This window comes from Cyprinus carpio, chromosome A6 (genome assembly GCF_018340385.1).
Source record: "Cyprinus carpio isolate SPL01 chromosome A6, ASM1834038v1, whole genome shotgun sequence".
Lineage (NCBI taxonomy): Eukaryota > Metazoa > Chordata > Actinopteri > Cypriniformes > Cyprinidae > Cyprinus > Cyprinus carpio.
In genome coordinates this window covers 330,566-349,575 of record NC_056577.1, presented here as the reverse complement: position 1 = coordinate 349,575, position 19,010 = coordinate 330,566, and the positions used below count along the sequence as shown (strand labels likewise).

The 19,010-nt window shown below is 39.4% G+C and overlaps 1 pseudogene; it reads right to left on the bottom strand.

Annotated features, from left to right (window-relative positions):
- Nucleotides 1–231: 231 nt before the first annotated feature.
- Nucleotides 232–13,520, bottom strand: LOC122145391 (annotated as a pseudogene).
- Between the last annotated feature and the right edge of the window lie 5,490 nt (nucleotides 13,521–19,010).

The following is a 19,010-nucleotide window of genomic DNA, read 5'->3' as shown; positions in this document are numbered from 1 at the left end:
AAACTAGATGGCTCTATACTGTATTCTGTCATTACAGCTCACATACTCATAACTCCCCAATCAAATAAGCTTCTGAACCTGCATGGAATCATGATGCATATCAGCTTTTTTTCCTTCTTGTTCCACGCTGTAACACACTAAAATGTTAGTGTAAAAAGTAGCATCTACCTTAGCTGGCTGCTGCAGTGGGCACATCTAAAACAGCTTTTATGGAAGTTTTTTGCTTGTCTGCTATGGAGCGACTCCATGGGATACACCCTCTTCCGACATACCTGACACAGTTCGGACTCTGGCACCTGTATTTTCTGTCAGAGAAAGAGACTAGCATCAGAAAATGCTTTTAAATCAGTCAGCACACATTCATACACAGACTCACATGGACAGACACCAGACAGTTCCATTATACTTTTATGAGCAGAGGTTGGTGAGTTAAAAAATATTGAAAAGAAACAAGAAGCTGTTAGTATACTGTAGTTGTTGGAATGAAAACATTTTTAAGAACCACATGCATTTAGGGAGGTGCAATACAAATGCAAACATCACATCTGGACCTCAGCACAGTCTCATTACATATAAAGGGCATTATGTCGAAAAAAAAAATATTAAGTCAATAATCACAAAATAATAACAATATTCACTTTGACTATGTTATCTAGTTTAGCAGCACTCCATTATGAACACAAACTAAAAGATCAAAATAAAAATATAGACAGAAGGAATGCCTAAAGCATCACTATTTGTCAAATGCAAACACACCATCACTGTGTTAGTCATCACTCTGCACTCTTGTTAACCTTTCCATGCTTCTCAGATAGTTTTACCGGTGACAAACAGTCTGATGCTGGTGGGAAACAGTCTGTGATCTGTGTTGCTCAGACACAGTGAAGCCCAGGTTTTTGTAGACATTTTCACTCTCTGCCCATGTCTGCTGGAAGTTCTTTAGTAACTCCTCTGCTGAGGCCTCTGGTGGAACATCCAGGACAGGAACATTCCCTCTTACTACATCTGCATAAGTTGGTGGATCACCACGGGTTGTCACACTCCGAGACTGGGAGGTTGTTTCAGTCTTTGAACCTATTACAGTGTTTCCAAACTCATCTACAGTGGAGAAGTGTTCTTTTACAGATTTAGTTTGAGAGAATCCTTCAGGTGCTTCCTCTTGTTTCTCAAGATTCTTTCTCTCTTCCCTTAGGTACTGGTGGGCTTGCTCACCCATTTCAAATACATTTTTGAGGGCTTTAATATCAAAGCTTGGTATGTCCTCCACCAAAGATGACTTCTTCTCAGGTTCAACATCTTCTGTGTCACTTCCAAGTTTCTCAATAATCACAATGGGCTCCTTCCGAACATAAACTTTAGGCTGGGGTGACTCAAAATTGTTAACAAGTCTGGACAGGTCAACCCTGGGCAAGTCCTCTAACATTCTCTCATGGGCATCGATCGTTTTCGGGATCTCTGGCTCATTATCTTCTGTATCTGGTTCAAGACGGTCTGGGATGTCAATTGGATCTTTGCGTACATAGGTACGACTGACCTCTGCTTTCTGAGCCTCTTCAAAGAACTCACGCTTGTCTTTTACAGTCATCGTGGAGTCCCCATGGATATCCGTGACATCTATCAGGGATGATTCCATCATGTGAGTCTCAACCATAATCTCGGAACAGCTGGATGAGCGAGACCCTTCCAAATCTGTTTGGGCCTTTATCATGTACTCTTGGTAAAGGCATGGGTGGTGGAGTCATGCCTTGTGAGAGTTTTTGGCTGTGGTATCTCTTAGTTTAGCTAGCTTCTCAGAGCGACTCATTGTAGGGGAAGGTGTGGATTGGGTCGGACGTGTTGGTGTTTCAGACCAGCAAGATGGAGGTGTTGGTGTGGTGCCCAGCCTGTAAGAGGGAGGGGGTGATGGTGTCACTCTCAAGGGAGAGTCTGTCCTCTTGGCAGACCCAATGCAGATGAACGTAGGGGATGGTGTCTGCATTCTTAGCTCAGGTGGCATTTTTGAGCTCTGATATCTTTGATTCACTGTGGCACTCTGTCTTTCTTCTCCTCCACGACTTTCCTCTGAGTATCTATTTTTGCTGAGCCAATAGTAATCTTAGATATTTTCTGTGTGGCTCCACCTACTATTTTTTTCTCCTGTGATGACTCACTTTTTGCCATCTCTGAAACGGACAAATTTCCCTCTAAAAAATGTAGTTTAGTCAGGGCAAGGTTCTGCACATAGATTATTATCTCTCTCATTTTTTGCTTGTTGTACTGAGTACTGCTTAAATCAACCTTCTCTTCAGAACCAACTAGCCAATCAGGAATGATACTCAGCATGGTCTTAAATGACTTTGGATTCAGTTTTGCAGGAGCTCCTTCAAACTCCTTGATATAACTCAACAATTTTTGAATCTCTTCACATTTTTGTGCATAAGAACTTTCAGTTGTCATTGATGCACTCTTTTCAGATTCTGCTGCTTTTGTAATCTCTGTTTTGTTTTGCTCCTCTTTCTGCATTATGGCCTCCTCTCTGCTTGGAGGCCGCAGTGGAGGCTTTATCTGCTTCTTGATCTGGAATTTACTTTTTTGTTGAGTGCTCTGTTGTTGAACTGTGCTCTGAGTGACCATCCTTTCTTCATGAATCTGGACATGTTCCTCTTTCACTGCTTGATGGGACTGAATGACAGATGTCTGCCCTTGTCCTTTATGTACCTCTGTTGATAATGCTGGTTGTATTTGATGTATCTCAACTGATGGTCTTGGTGCCACAGGTGGCGGCTGCTTAACTGATGTTTCTCTTTGCTTCTTCAACTGAACCTCCATTTTGATGTCTTGCTTGGTTTGTTTCATTTCCTTCTTTTTCTCAACTTTCACTTCAGCACTGGGGATTTTTGGAGGCCCTCCTGACCCATGCATATTTGAGATACATAATTTTTTTCCTGTTTCTGTGACTGCTTGCTCAGTGCTGGTTGTTTGAACTGTGTCCTTCCCCTCTTCTTGTTTTTCTCTCCGGCTTCTCTACCTTAGGCACCTTAAATGTTTTCACCTTAAAGCTAGGGGTCACTTTTGGGATCTTTGTGGTCTGAGAAGGAAACTTCTTGACTTCTTGAGCCACACAAGTCTCTACACTCTTGATCTCTTCTGCTTGAGCAGAAGCAGTAATCTGATTTTGAATGTTTATTGTGGCCTGGAGGCTCTCTTGTTTTACAGATTGAGCTTTTGTTTTCTCAACTTGCTCTGCAACAGAGAGTGGATGAACTGCATGGGCTGGATGGCTTTTAATTTCTAAGGCAGCAGTGGTAGATGCCTGCTTTTTATCTAATACACTGCTAGAGGATTCTGTGGTTGTTTTCTTACCTACTTTTTGAAATGAAGGTTTACCTTATCTGCACATTTGCAGGTGGCTTTTGCTTTGGTGGAGTCTGTGGACTTTTTGGAGGGGTGAGTTTTTCTGCTGTTTCTTTGGGAATCATGGCTGGCTTCTCTTTAGCCTCTGGTTCTTTAGATGTTTCTTGCTGTGTCTTAAAAGTAATTTGAGGCTGTTCTGCTTTCTGTGTGCTTGACTCTGCTTCAACCTTCATTTCACTGACATTAAATGGTTTAGTAGGTGGGGGTGAGGTTGGAGTAGTTTCTCCCTTGTTCTCTTCAGCCTCCTCCCTTTGTTTGCGATATCTTTCCTCTGCAAGCATGAGTGGTGTTTTGAATTTACTTGCAGGTCTTGGTTTTTGAGCAGAAAGGTCGGGGGGAGGTGGAAGTTTCATTGGTGGAACAAATACCTTTTTAGGGCAGGGTGTTTCCTTAGCTGCTGGTTGTAGCACAGGCATTGCTGATGAAATTTTGGTAATATGTGGAGCTGGAGGTTCAATCGTTTTAACCAATCCCTTTTGCTTGGTGATGTTCTCTGTAATTTCGGTAACTGTGGTTATGTTTGATGCAATAGTTTCACTCTGCTCTGCCACTGATGGGGGAGGTGGAGGTGGTGGAATAGATGCAGTTTGTTTTTTCTGCCATTTAAATGTTTTGGGCTGTGGTTGCTTTGGAGGCTCAGGTTTAGGCACCTTAAATAAAGTTCTGCCTTTTGGCTTTTCAGTTTGGGCAACAGAGCTGAGTTCCTGTTGAGATGGAGGAGGAGGGAGGAAGTCTTGGGGTGGAGGAGGTGGTGGAAAGAATTCTGTGTCTGACTCCATTACAGGAGGTGGAGGTGGTGGAGGAGGAAGGTCACTGTCCTGTCTCATGACCAAAGGAGGGCGTGTTAAAAGGGCTGGCTGGACATCACTTTCTGCCACAGGTGAGGGAGGAGGTGGCAAAGAGAGCTCTGATTCAGAGAGGGGTGGAGGAGAAAAACTCGGAGGTGGTGGAAAGTGAATCTCTGGCTGTGGTTTCACTTTTTTTATCATTCCTTTGGGACTGAGATTGTGGTTCAGGCTCTTAACATTTTCTTTTTTTTTCTGATTTTAAATTCTTGATGTTCTGCTTCTGGGTTACGGTGGTTTGTTCTGTTGTCACAGTCGTCTGAACCTGTGTGGCAGTCTTTATCTCCTCAGTTTGCTTCATGCTAATATTAGTTTGTGATGCCTCCATTGATGCATTTGTTGCTGAAGACACAGCTGCAATTTCAGATTTCTTCGCACAAATCTGACCTCCAACATTCTTCTTCTTTATTAGCACTGTACTAGGTGTGTTCTGTTTTTGTTTGATATGTTCCTCCTTGACATTTAACTTTTGAGAGCTTTGAGAGGACTCTTGTGAATGAACAGCTGTTATCATCTGTTTAGTAGTAGAATGATGCTCCTCAGAAGAAGTCTGACTTTCTGAAGATTTGATCTGATCAGATGTCTTTTGTGTGCTGCTTTGCTGCATGTTTCTTACTGGAGGTGGATTTGTTGACTTTTCCTCAGTTTTAGCTCCAGTTGGGCATTCACAGGCTGCTTGTTGAGGGGGAACTGGATTCTTAATGAGAGCTTTAGCTTTCTGTGAGGATTAATTTTTGATTTGTGTCTTGATTGCTCTTTTTTCTTCATCAGGGATTTAATAGTGCTCTGAACATCTCCCTTAATCACCTCTTCTTTCTCAATTTGCACTTGCTCCTGCTCATAGGATTTGATAGAGGATTTTATGTCACCCTCTGTGCTTGGCCTCCTCTGCATATTTGGGGATGAGGTTGGCTCCATTAAGAGCTGAATTGTACCTTTCACATCACCCTGTTCACTTACTTGGTGCTGGAACACCCTCTTTTCAGTTGAAGCTTCTTGAAGACTAAGGAGAGCAGTCTGAATATCACCTTTAACAATCTCCTCTTTCTCAACCTCTTTCAACCACCTGCTTTGCTTCCTCCAGGGATTTCAAGGTACCTCTAATATCTCCTGGGACCAATCTTCAATAATTACCTCAGGCTTTGCAGATGATGATTTTTCAAGAGATTCTAATGCACCCTTGATGTCGCCAGGTACAATTTCAGGCTTTTCTATTTCTTTCAGTTGGTTTTGAGCCTCCTCAAGGGACCTAAGTGTTGTGCAGATATCTCCTTTGACTATCTCTTCTTTTTCTATGACAACACTTTGGTTAACAGCTTGTGTGAGAGAGTCAAGAGCTGCTCTCAAGTCTCCCTTTACTATCTCCACTTTCTGCATGTTATGCAAGGATAATACAGGTTCCATCATAAACACCTGTACTGTGTTTACATCACCGGGTACAATATCATCTTCAGTAACAGTTCGTCCTATTGTTTGCTGGCTCTTTCTTAAAATGTTTCGTTTGTTCAACATCACCTCCAATAATCTTTTTCTTTCACTTTTTCCTCAAACAGTTTCATCAGTCCCCATCCGAAGTTGCCTGAGGTAGTCCATTGCTCCAGACTCAATACACGTAGAATAAAAACTGACATTTCCTCTCTCTCCTTCTCCCACAGTTATCTTAGAGGACAAGTCCTTTGCATCAGCACTACCCAGCAGCCTATGTACTGTTCCACGAATATTTCCTCTAACTATATCTCTTTCTCAACGCTGCTCTCACTTTTTTCATTGAGGAGTGAGTATATGGTCATTTTCACATCTCCTTTCTCATCCTGAATCAGAATGCCACGTTTGGAAGATCCTTCTTGCTTCAGCAAGTTATTAATTGCCTCTTGGATATCTCCTCTGATAATATGCTCTTTCTCAACATTATCACTCTTATTCTGATTAAAGAGCTGTTGGACAGTTGAGTTGATATTTCCTCTTTCCTCCCTGTCTATGGTGATTGCCCTCTCTGTTGTCTCACATCTGTTGAGCAGGTTCATAATAATGTTGTCCAGGTCTCCATGTATTACCTCTTCTTTCTGGATCTCTGGAGTGTCCTGGTTTAAAAGTTTGTATTTAGCCATTCTGACATCTCCAATCTCATCTGCCTCAATTAGAATACCTTGTGATTCAACCATTTTCTGGAGTATCAGCTCTTCTAGGGTTGCCTTGATGCTCTTACCAACAAATCTTTTTCTCTCCACACTGCTCTCATTGAAATCGGTTAGGGGGGTGGTTTCAAACAACCATGTTGTTGTTTTCACATCGGCTTTTGGGATTTCTTCACGAGAAATTACAGTATCTGTTTCATCAACTTCCTTGATGCGATCAAGTGATTCCTTTTCAAAGAGCCACACAGACTGTTTAACATCACCTTTTACCACTTCTTCGCGTGTCACCTTCTCCATCTCATCATAATCCGAGCCTTCACCACGGATCTTGTCAATAGTACGTGTTTCAAACATCCATGTGGAGCTTCTCGTACCTCTCTGAATCTCACTGACACTAACGGTTTTCACATATTTCTTTGATAGGTCATCCATTTCAAAATGCTGTTTGTTTGTTTTCACATCCCCCCCTTGGATGTCTGCTACTGTTTTAACAGCAACTTTCATATCCTCTGCAATCTCATCTAGAGGCTGAGTTTCAAACCTCCACCTGGCTGTGCTGACATCTCCTTTTTGGATGTCTTCTTCAGTAACAGCTTTGATGACATACACCTCATCTGTGTCTCTTATTGAGTCAAGGGGCTTTGTCTCAAACAACCATCTTGCCCCAACCACATCTCCTCGCAGTATCTCTTCTTTTGTGACTGTAGTAACCTCATGATAGTGTCCTTCTTTGTCCCTGATAGCATACAGTGGTTGGGTCTCAAACATCATGGTATAGTTTTTTACATCCCCTTTCTCAATCCCCTTGTGTATGATGCTTTGAAGTTTGCTGATCTCAGTATCAGATGCCTCCTCTTGAATCTTATTCTAATGAGTATGTCTCCAAAAATGAAGCGACCTTTATCAACATTACCTCCCTGAATATCTGTTTACTGTGCGTGTCTCTTGAATTCTTCAGAATTTGCCCTGATGGAATCAATTGGTTGGTTTTCAAACATCCAGGTACAGTTCACCACATTTCCTTTCTGAATGTCCTCTGCTTGACAGCATTTGAGTTTCTGCATGGTTTCCTCAGATGTAGAAGTCATGATATCAGATGACTGATTCTCAAAGATGTACTTCATTCGTGATACATCTCCAGAGTGAATGTCAATCTCAGTGACTCGCTTAAAGCCACCGTGATCCTCGTCGTCAGTGATGTTTCCTAGGTTTTCAGTCTCAAATAGGAAACGCACTAGACGTACATCCTTACCTTTTACATCATTTTGCTTTACTGTGCAAGTTTTCAGGATTGTCTCGGACTCATCCTTGATGCTGTCAAGAGTCTGAGTCTCAAAAAGCCATGTACAGGTTTTAACATCTCCTTTCTGGACGTCTGTGGTGTCCTCAGTCTTTGTCTCTACTTTCTCATACAAGACATCCATTGGCTGGGTTTCGAACAACCATCTGCATGTTTTAACATCACCTCTTTGGATCTCAATGCTCTCATTTTTCTTGTTGTCCTCTTCTTCTAAGTTGAAGTATTTAATGCCATCAAGTGGCTGAGTTTCAAAAAGCCATTTGGCAGTTTTGACATCACCTGATTGGATTTCTTCTTTAGATATTCCTTTGATTATCTGGAACTTAGTGATGCTCTCATCAAACTGATCAATGGGACAAGTTTCAAACATCCACTTGCAGCTTCTCACATCTCCTTTTACAACTTCCTCTCTGCGCACGGTCTTAACTTCATGGTAGTGTCCTGAGCTGTCCTGTACAGCATACAAGGGTGTTGACTCAAATAATACTTTATTTGATTTTACTGAGCCACTGGTGACCCCTCCCACTTGTATTTTTTGTGCATCTGTACATTTGCTCAGGTCCATGGTCTCAAATATTTCCTTGTAATTTGTGACATCACCCTTTTCAAGGTCCTCTAAATTAATAGTCCGTGTGATCTCTTTTTTCTCCTCTCTGATCTGCTCAAGAGGTTTGCTTTCAAACAACCACCTCTGGTGTCTCACATCGCCTTTCTCTTCTTCTGAAGCTAACACCTTTTGTAGCTTGCCAACTTCTGGTAACTCTTTCAGATTCTCCATTGGCACTGTTTCAAACAAATGCCTAGCAGAAGTAACATCACCACCTATAATGTCTTCTGGCTCCATTGGTCTTGCATTGGTATTATCTTTAAGTTTATCCATTGGCTGTGTTTCAAAGGTCTTGCAGTGTCTCCTCACATCTGCACCTAAGATCTCCTCCTTCTGAATCTTTGTGCTTTCCCATTCTTCATCTTTGATTTGATCGAGTGTCTTTGTCTCAAACAGCCATCTTCCTCTGTTCACCTCACCCTGGTAATTTTCCTCCATGGATACCCCACAGATTAATTTTACTTTGCTTGGATCATTGTTGATCAGGTCCAGAGGCTGAGTTTCAAAGAGCCAGCGCGATGTCCTGACATCACCTTTCTCAGTTTCTTCACGTCGCACCTTGGTAATCTCCAGCATCTCTCCATAGTCACCACGGATGACACACATGGGTTGTGTTTCGAACATCTTGGTTGTTTTCTTTACCTCACCCTTGACTTCTTCAAGCTCTGATTTCAGCTGCAGGAAGTGACTTTCATCGATAGTCTCAGTGTGTCCAAGTGTGTCCAGGTGCTGTGTTTCAAACAAGTACCTAGCAGTTTTCACATCACCCCCAGCAATGTCTTTAGTATACATCACCTGTGTCTCTTGCTCATCCTCTTGGTAAATTCTGTTGAGTGAGTCCAGCGGTTGTGTCTCAAACAGCCATGTTGCAGTCTGGACATCTCCCCTGGCCAGATCTAGTTTTCCACTTTGCTCTGCTGAGTCTGTTTTTTCTGTACCTAGAGCATCCATGGGTTGTGTTTCAAACACCCATGTAGTATACTTCACATCTTTTCCAGCGATGATTTCTTGTTGGGTTATGTTCTTTCCCTCATCCTCATCTGGTGTGCCATCTTTAATGGAATCTAGGGGCTTGTTCTCAAACATCCAGCGCATTGACTGCACCTCGCCTTTCAGGATCTCATCCCACTCCAAATACTCTCTCTCTGGACTTATGCACTTTCCAGGACTGGTACTTCCGCTGTTTTTCAAAAACATAGCGTGCTTGCTGAATGTCTCTGCTCACCTCCTCATCACTATCCACATAAGTTTGCTCTGTGTCGGTCACTTCCAGTGAAGAAGTCACACTCCAGGTTTTTGCGCACTTCTGGGTGAATGTGCTTGTAGAGACGCTTAAGTTCATAGAGGTTCCTCTGCTTATTGTACTGCTCTTTATTGACAGCATATTTGGCTGAAGTAGGTGCACCTGTTGGCTTTGGGGAAGGACAACGTTCTGGGACTTGGGAAGTCATTTGAAAACTGATGTGTGCCAGATACTGGTTGTGAGGGAATTCTCCACGACCTCATATTGTGAGGAAGCCACAGAGGAGGGTAGAGGCCTCTTGCATTGTTTTAGTGACGGACATGGTCTCATAGCTACCTGTGGCAGTAGTCTTTGAAGAAAATTTACTGGGGCCCAAGGAAACTGGTTGTAATCAAGATCAATCTTTGTTGGTATAGATAAAAAAGACAAGTATAATCTTTTATCAATACATCATCTTGTGCATACTTTTATTTTTATGTATAAGCAGAGAAAAGGATTTATAGAAAGAAATATGCTTGAATAGAATCGGTGTCGGTGTAGACAAAGTTGATTTATGCTCAATTACATATGGGTGTTTCATATGAGTGTTTTACTTATGGGTTACATTTTGGTGTGTTTCTTCAAATATGGGGTACTTTTGGCCCTATGGACTTAAAACACATTTTTACACTCTTATCAGATTTTTTATTCATTTGCGAACAGTGGAGATAGGCATCGCAGAAGAGTTCTGTTATTTTTTTTTAAATACTTTTTACACCAAAGTGTCATTTCCACCACATCTCGAATTATTTATTGTTTAACATGATTCTGAAAATGATGTTTTAAACATTTGATTTATATCTTGCATTATGTCTTGTGCATTTTTTTTTTTACATGATTTTAGCTTAATTTTCCACATTATGATTTATATGAAATATATTCATACTTATATTTCTCTCATTAAATTTCCTAGTTGAGCACCTGAATATGGATGAAAGGTATTTTCTGCCAATTTTAAATAAATCAATTCAATTATAAAAATTAAAATGAAAATCAGATTAACAATTTAATTATAGAAAACTGCACACAAAATATGTGACAAAATTAAAAAAGAAATTATTTAATTTTAATTTTAATTTTCTGTGTGACAATGCATTGTCCCTGTCAAATTGAAAAAAATAAATAAATAAATAAATGCAGTTGGTGATTTGACATTTATTTTCACTGCAGTCTCGAGGCAAGACAAAATTCCTGCCAAATTTGCTGGTTTTCACAGACATCCCTGCAAGCATGGAAATTGGTATATAAGCGCAAATTAAGTGCAAATTTTCACCCTACAATTATTTAATATGGAATAACAAGGACATACTATTTAAAAACAAATCTTTATTCTATCATACTTGTTCAATTAATGTATTATTTTAGTAGGACAATTTGTTAATTCCCATGAGTATTTGTTGTCATACACTTCAAAAATGTTGTTGTTATTTCATCAAAAAGTCTATGCCTCCAAAAGTAATAAACAGCCTATATAATTAGGAAATACATTCCAAGGACTTTAGGAACTCTCTTCTTCATAAACTCTATTAACCATTTAATTTTTGAAAGTGTCATTAAGTTTACTATAATCCAAGACCTCAAGTCCCCCTTGCTCTTTAGGATTACAAATTATGTCCTTTTTTAAATAATGTGGGTTTTTCCATACAGCCACTATACATTTTTTTAAAATTTGGCGGAAATGGGCCTCCATACTTCCGCCCTCAGACGCTCTATGGCACTTGAACAATAAGCCCTGCCCATTTACTCAACTGTGGCGGAAATGGGCCTCCATACAGTGGTGAGCATTAACAAAAAGTAAAAACGGTATTTGCTTTTTTTATTGGCAGTCTTGTCTCGAGATTGCAGTGAAAATTAAATATCAAATCACCAACTGCATTTATTTTTCAGTTTGCCATGGACGATGGCATTGTCAGTGAAAATTAAATTAAATTAAATTAAATTAAATCGTTTCATTTTCAATTTTGGCACATATTTTGCGTACAGGTTTCTATATTGAAACATATATGTTAATCTGGTTTTCATTTTTATAATTGAATTGATTTATTTAAAATTTGCAGGAAAATACCTTCCATACATGGATCTCTGACATGGATAAACCAGTAACATCTGAGACAGTTGTGTAATATACAGGTACATGAAAGAAACAAGGAGAATAAATAAAATAAAAATCAATCCCTAGAACAAAAAAGAAACACCCATATATTTTAAGTGAATAAAATTGTAACCTTTTTCAACTGCAGGTAAAAACATATTACTGTCTTCATCAGTATACGTAATTTTTTACCTTGATATGTTTGGGTGGAGTGGCCTCCTCAATACTTTTTTCATGCTGCTGTTTCAGGGCTTGAGCAGAAATTTTTGGCAAATTCTGTTCTCCAATTACCAGCACTTTAACAGGTTAAAAAATGGAATGAGAATGAGAAAATTAAAAAAATAAATAAATTATGAGATAATTTGTTATTTAAAAAAAAAACTGCTTTTGAACAGTACCTTTCTCATCATAATGATCCCCAAAACTTGAGGACACACTCTGATGAACATTCTGGTCCAGGGAAACCTAACATGAAAACAGTGAGCAGCACTCCTTATACAAAAGATTGTCTACCAACAAAATATAGGTTTTTAGTAAACTTTATTAAGTTTGGAAACAGCGTGAGAGTGAGTAAATGATAACAGAATTTTTTTATTGGGCATCTCACATCTTGTGTGGGTATACCTGAGCATTTGAGGTACTGCTTTCTTTAACACTGCTTCGTACTGTCACCTCTGATGAACTCACTACCCGCTATCAAGACAGAGAAACACCTGTTGTTAGACAAACATACTCAATGCCTTGTGATATGAAAATTAGTCATGTTTAGTGCATTAACAAATAGGGGATTCAGCCAGCATTGCAAACTGTACTGTAATAAGTCTAGTTTTAGTCTATTTTTGTGGAATGGAAGTTAGTGTTGTGGGTCCCTTGTGTATTCATCTGAGAGTACCTGTCTCTGCTGTTGGTGGTATGTGTTGTGTAGCCAGTGCTTTGGGATGCAGAAGAGGAACTAAACTCTTGGCTTTCAAACTGTTTCTTGACACTGGCCAGTCCGCCTGGCAGAGAGCATGGCTCAGAGCTGTCCATGACCTTAAAACACAAAAATAAAATGGTAATACACATTCATAAATATACATACGGTATACATAAGCTTGCATACATTGAAATAGATATGAGACATATGATTCTCCTCTAGGGGGCACTACAAGGTTGAAAACAAAGTCTTGATTTAGTCTTTTACTTAGAACCAAATACGCAGTTATCTTTTGACAAGTCGTATCAGTATTTGTTATTGTGAATCCTTTAGTATTAAATTACATTCTAAACTTCCCAATAGAAAATAAAAAATATGCAAGTCTGTACATAGAGTACCTTCCAGTCTACAAATTCTCCAAGCAACCGACAAAATGTATTTCCATGGTGTATCTGTAGCTGTGTGCACAAATGGTTAGGATACAAGCACAAATTGTTTCAGGACACTGTGTAATCCTCATCAAGTACCTGCCATCTCAAATTATTTTAATGCAGCCCAAATTCCCACATGGGATCACTAAAGTGCAAATCGATTTAATGTGTAATTTATGCATCTATTATGTATAACACAACCATTAAGTACTGCATGCTTATATGGGCTGAAAGGATTTTTTTTTTCTGAGTTGCAAATATTAAATAGGAGGTGGAAGGCCTTAGACAAGAAGTAAGAAATATGTGCCTATTTTTTTCCTTCACTACAGGTAATATGATATTAGTGTGTGGGCTAGCGTATGTTCATGCATGTTTGTGCTGGTAAATACCACAGATGGGCTTCTCTCCTCCTTGGTAGTGGCAGCTTGGTATAAGGCCATGGTCTCTCGCTTGAGAGGCACAGTCTCAGCCTCACCGTCGGCTGGTCTCTCTCTAGACGGTGAAACACCTACGCTGCCCGCAGCTGAAATACACACAGAGACACCGTCAGGTTGCAAGGTCTGCATCATTAAACCTGAAACTGTAACATAAATACATGCATTTCTTCACCCTGACTCAGTACTCTTTATTGGTTCATGGCAAATTAATGTTAGATTAGAGATCACATCATCTGTCATATTTTCAAGAGTAATTTAGCCAGACAAAGTCAAACTGGACATCAGGGATGTATTGTGACAGCTAATGCTGACTCTCTCTCTGTCTCCCAGTCTATAGATGGCTCTAAAGACAAGTTGAGAAATGATGTCATAAAGCATGCATGCCGTTCTCATCAATCACGGTTTTCAAAGTTGGATCACCCAAGCCATCACCACTACCAGCTCTGGTAAGGGTTGTACACATATAAGGTCATATTACATGGGAGCTATGAGGATGCACAATATATTTTTACCATAACTGTCAGTAACAATATAAGAGTTTCTTTTTTAATGTATTAGTATATCAATAATTAAATTTATTATTTATAATAATATATTATACATTTAAAGTACTTTTTATAACAGCAAGAGTTTAATAAACACTGTTACATATAATTATTTGCAGAAATTAAAACTTAAAATCTTTACATGAAGCATTTTTTAACATCATGGTATGGAATTCTCTATTGGCCATTGGTGGATTATCAGCCATGACATGAAAATAATTATTGGCTTATCAGTATTAGCCAGAAATGTAGTGGCTGAGTGTACAAAGTTACTTTCTAATGACAATGTAATGATTTTGTTATGATTAGTACTGTAGTAATTATTTAGGTAATACCTACAGTATGAAAGCTTGTTTCGATTAAGGAATAAAAAATTAAATTTTTACATATATATATTTTTTAATTCCACAACTCTGACTTTTTCTAGCAATTCTGAGTTTACATCCGACAGTTCACAACTGCAAGATCTATAAACTCAGAATTGTGAGATATAAACTTGCATTTGCGAGAAAAAGTCTGAATTGTGAGGACAAAATTGCAGTTACCTTTTTTTTTATTTTTTATTCAGTGGTGGAAACAAAAATAATATATATTTTGTAAACTCAGAAATTGAGAAATATTAGAGAGAGTTGCAATTACCTTTTTTATTCCATAGCTGAAACGAGCTTCAGTAGCATGAGTTCCAAATCCTTTAATATTAAATGTTTGTTAAATAGCTTTAAAAAGTATTTTAAATATCTTAAAATCACATAAGACATTACTATGAAAACGCAATAAACATAAAACTGTATGATTATTGTATCCAGATGATTTCCGAATAAAATATCAAAACAGTATTGTCAGACACATGCTAGCTCTTTGAATAGTTGGACATTATAAAATTCTTCATTGATTTAAACATTTGAATTCTGTCCATCACTCAGTTAAAGATAAGAAGCCTATGGAAGATGGTACTGGAATGCTATTCGCTGATGATTTCAAGCCAGATCTTTGTACTGTGTCATACACCCACACTGCTTTTCTTGCATCAGTAAAGCATGAGCGTATTACATGTGACCAGATATGTTCCCCATAACCGTTAATTTTAGCAGAGCAGTTAGTCAGAGCATGCTCAGTGTCAACAAAACAAAGCGCCAGCAGAGGGATGAGAGATGATTCACATCCAGCATAAGCAGGCGTTAGTAGCTGTTGAAACCAGAAACTGCTATCTATACCTGAGGGTTGGGTTTCTGACTGCGGTCTTTTCAAATACAGAGACAAGGGTCTAGTGGAGACAGAGGGTGACACAGGGGGGCAGCTCATTGGGGTCCATTAGAGAAGTCTGAGAAAGACAGCAGGGCATAGGATGGACGATGAACATTCCAAGAAATCCTCCAAGTATCGTAGAACCGCAGGGTGCGTTAGCAGCTTTCTATGACTATCGTCCCATTACCATGAACTTGAAGTAGACCTAGCACACATAAAGTTTTCAGAGCAATGTCAGCAAGAACGCACTTAGTGACATTATTTTAACCGCACCAAGGCAGTAAGTTTCGTAGTAGTTCAGCGAGGGAGATAAGAGCTTGTGACGGTGCCCAGGATCTAGAGTGACGTGCCGTAAAGGTGCAAAGCCATAGCTATATCTTTACAACTCTTTAAATCAGTCACTTGCCTATCATGAAAGTGAAAAAATTGAACAGTGAACTGTAGACCGACATACAGCCAAGTATGGGTGGACCCATACTCATCCAATTTGTGCTGCTCTGGGCATTTAACCCATCCCAACCGTGCACACACACAATCACGTGAACACACACATATACCGTTGAACACACCACATGGTAGCCAGTGGGCAGACATTTATGCTGTGGCGCCCCGGGGAGCAGAATTACGGGTGTCGGTACCCTGCTCCAAGGGCACCGCAGTCGATGGTATTTGCCAGCCCGAGATTCGAACCCACAACCTTTTAGGTTAGGTGTGATGGAGTTAAACTCTCTAACCACTGTGAGCCCACGACTTGTCCTCGTTTCATTCAGGATTCTGCGTTTGGTTACAATAACATTATCTGCCACAGTTCTGACTTTTTATGGCACTAATGGCTAATGACCTAACAGAACAAGAGGAAGTAGTGCAGATCAATTGTTTTATTGCATGTGCTGATTTGTGTTATTTCTGCGATGCAAGCGCACAATTGTAAGTGGCACTCGCACGGGTTCTTGGTCACTTTCGTGTCCGTCATTAGCAGTCTATAGGACTTCTGCTAAAATGTGTGATAAATCTGTGTAAGCATTATGTCAGCAGGCCTGTAATATTCTAGACTGTAGTAGTCTATGGAATGCAGAAAGTAGGCTACAGGACTAAATAAGAAAGCCGGTCTTTGGGACTCTATTCTAAGACACTCAATGGATCCAGACTGAACCAACATATATGACACTTCACTGCCACACAGCAGGGCAACCACAATGCACATTAGAAAAAAGACAATTTCAAGTTTATCCATCTCATTTTTCCAGTTTCTTTACATGTGTCCATATAATTGTTCATACAACTTTTAATTCTTGGAACCAACTGCTACTACTCAGTTCAATTGTAGGCATTGTTATTGTTAAATGAAAAGCATAATAAGGTTTGAATTGCTAAAACCCAAAACTTGGAGTTCTTGTCTTGCTGAAATAGCCAAGTAAACAAGTACAACATGTATTGGAAAATCTGAAAGTCTTTGGTTTAACAAAAGAACACTTTCTTTTTATATAAATAATACTCATCAATATTCATTTTGCTCAACTCGGCCATTAGGATGTAAACATATGCCTGTGTCCTCTTCATGCAATCTTAATGAGCGCTCTCCCTGAACACGTGTGACATGCACCACTGGCCTTTTGCACTTTAAAAACCCGGGAATGTATAAACTCAACCTTATGTACCATTTTTGTAATTAAAAAAAGGCTAAGAATCAATGTTTTATGAGATATTATCAAATAATGAATTAATGAGTAGCACTGATTACTTTAATTCTTCATCAAATTGGTTAAATTATAAGCCATGAATATCTTCACAAATGAAACTTCCTCTCCTAGTGATATATTAGAGAAGTACAACCGACATCTGCAGCAGAAAAGCACACTCGACCTACAGAGGTCTGAATTTTTCCTCTATGTTTTTCAAAGTTACTATAGTGTCACCTGGACAATCAAGATCCCACCTGGAGATCCCTATCCATCCAAAGTCCTTGCTGGGTAAAGTGTGAGTATGTGTGGAGACCAGCTCCAGTCTTTACTATCCGGTTCACCTCCTGAGTGATGGATAGTGGCAGGGGACAGCTGGTTGGATTTTCAGAGGCCCCAACCATTACCCCTCCCTCTCTTGTAAAGATTGACAGTCTTGCTAGGGCCTTTTTTAGATAAGCTGCTCAAAGCCTGAAACTCCGGGAGCGACGTGATACACTCACGAACGCGACTTTTTATCTTCACTTTGCCGCCACGGACCGGGTACGAAGCCTCCCGCTTCACCCGCCCCCTCGGGATATTCCGGGGAGCATTGCTGAGGCTATCGCCACGTGTCTCTGAGAGGATTTTCTTAGGCGCACCTCATTGTACATCCGTGGAACTTTAATAGAAAGCATGAACAGCTCATTTCACGTTCGTTGCATTTTTTAAAATGACGAAAAAAGATGCGTGGCAAGTCTGTCCCCCCGATACGCTCGTTCTGATTTAAGCAGAACCAACGACAGGGACTCGTGTTTTGAAGCTCAGACGTCACCAGTACACTAATACATAATGCATTCAATTAAAGTAGTCCCGACATGGCGTTTGCTTATATTCCCAAGGTCTTCTGAAGTAATGAGCTTTGTCTGCGGAACAGCCCTAAAAAAGTGATTGAGTAATATCAATAAATAACTGATTTAGAAATTAAAAAAATAATTATAAATTAATGATTTCAATTTCAGTCTGTTCCTTATAGAACGGTATAGCTTTTAGAAGATTGTAAGAAACAAGTCCACTATGGTCTAACTCGGTGATGCCCTATTATGTTTTTGTAACTAAACAGATCATTGGAAACTCGTTGGTCTGGAAAATAATTCTTCAAAAATTTGTTCCTTTGTGTGTTGCATGGAAACACAAAACATACAAAACTGGAACAACAATATGAGGGTGAATAAATCAGGATAAAACACAATTTTACAACAGAACTTTTCTCTATTTGAAGAGTGAGGTGACCAGCTACTACAATGGAGTCTTGATTAAAATTAGAAAGTACTTCCCGAAAGCTCGTTACATGGTGTTTGTATGTGCTGGTTGTAAAGAGTCAGACCAGAAATAAGTCATGACTTCAGGTCACTGAAACTGGACCGTTTTATTTAGTCGTTTTAGTATTTAGTGCAGTCAACCTAAAATTAAAAATAAGGCTAGGCTGCTTTTAACATGTTTTTGTACAGAGAGTTGACGTTACTTTACAGGTTGATTTTATTATAAGTAACACCAATTAACCCATTTAGTATAAGCAACAAAAGTTGTGTGTTTAAATTTTATTTTTTAGAATTGTTGTTTTCTTGTTTTAATTGACCTGGAGTTATTTCGTTTATGCATTCAGTTTTAGTTTTAGTAAACTAATAACCATGCTTTTTAAGTTAAAAAAAAATAGTCTCTTAGATAAATGTAAAGAATCTAGGTGAGCTAGCTTTGGCCCTAGACAAAAAAGTTCAGACGAAAGAAAGTGAGTGAACGGAGTAGACAATTATACAAGCAGTAACAAAATAGTCAACAGTTCCTTCCACTTCTTCTGGACAGCATTCAAGCAACTGCCTCAAATGAACGTTTCAGGACACCAACACTCAAGCGAAAGGAAAACATCACTTTGAGCGATGAAACATTCAACAGATCCAGTGTAGGAGAAATGATCTGGCATGTGCAATGTAATGTGTATTTGTGCGCAGACTGGTCAAACTAGAAAGAGTTGTCTATTTAAAAGACAAAACTGATTAGCCCCGATTGTAAAGAATGAAAGAGGGATAACACAAAGACAGGACACACGCAGTACACATGACCATA